The following is a 1,455-nucleotide window of genomic DNA, read 5'->3' as shown; positions in this document are numbered from 1 at the left end:
TTTATAGTTTGGAGATTTTATGTTTTAACCACCTGACTTACATATTTTAAATATTTATATTGTTACATTTTTCATTGGGTTTTAATTGTATGTGTTATTTGTGTTTCTTGTCCAGTCTGTGTTTTTTATATATATTTACCCTACAATGCTTTCTTATTTCTTAAATAATTTTATACAACCGCTCTCTATTTATACCAATTATTAGTTTTGTAAGTTCCTATATCTTGCAACATTCCTGTTAATTTTAAAATAAGTCTCCAATTATAAAATTGTTAATTTTTTAAGTATTACTGCCCAATAATGTGACGAAGTCTATTGTAACTAATTATGTTACTTAATGACTAATAAAGACATCTTGAATCTTGAATCTTGAATCTTGAATCTTTAGCTATTTTTAATTGGTTGGGGAAAATTCCTTGTGAAAGAGATTTGTTAGTTATAAGGGTGAGTGGTCTTAACAGTTCGTTTTTACATGCTTTTACAAGTTTAGCTGATATGTGATCTGCTCCAGATGAGGTTTTTGGTTTTAGGGAGTCTATGATTTTTAAGATTTCATTTGTCATCTGGGTCTGGGTTCGGATTAAGATCAGAGTTTTGGAGTGTTCTGTGTGCCACAGTTGAGAAAAATGTGTTGAAACAGTTTGCCACTTCTGCTGGTTGTGTTATAATGGTGTTGTCCATGAGGAGGAGCAATTCTGTGTTGTTGTCAGTTTTAGCCTTACGCTGGTTATTTACCACTTAGCGTCAGCTATGCCGGCTTCGAAGTTCACTGGTTTTATTTTACAAAGTACATGATTGGACCTCCCCGGGATTTGATCCCGTGATCTCTCGGTTAGAGAGCCGAGACTATAACCATTAGTGTACGGAGGAGGACTATTTTTACCACTTGCCATAACGCTCTGGACCTGTTGTCAGCTTTGCTTATATATTCTGCCATATGTTCTTTACGTAGCGATTTTAGTTTAGTGTCGTAACTCTTTTTCCTTGCAGCCGTCTCCGTTTTGTCTTCGGCTCTTCCTGTGCATTGTTCCTTTTCCAAAGCTTTTATGTATTCACTTTTTAATTTGGCACATTCCGTGTCCCAGCACTGTCTTAAGCCTCACAGAAGGTTGTGACGCCCTTTTGTGAACAATCTGTATATATTTCTACAAAATTAGTTTTATGAAATGAAACAAAAATGCCAAATAGAGCCAATAATTTATATGCCCTAAAAAATATGAGTTATATCCTGATTATATGTATTCTATATTGGTAAATAATATTATAAATAAATAACGAATATTTCATAAATTCAACATCAACCTCATACTTAAAAAACCAAATAAAAATTCCACATTTTATTTTATATTAATAATGCAGATACAAAATGTATAAGCATTGTTAGAATTTGAGTTAGATTAACAACTTAATCTAGAATGCTCTAGTTTTTAATCATATGTTCACTTATTTTTTTAT

This window comes from Homalodisca vitripennis, chromosome 1 (assembly GCF_021130785.1).
Source record: "Homalodisca vitripennis isolate AUS2020 chromosome 1, UT_GWSS_2.1, whole genome shotgun sequence".
NCBI classification, from domain to species: Eukaryota; Metazoa; Arthropoda; class Insecta; order Hemiptera; family Cicadellidae; genus Homalodisca; species Homalodisca vitripennis.
Note: the sequence above shows the minus strand (reverse complement) of the source record.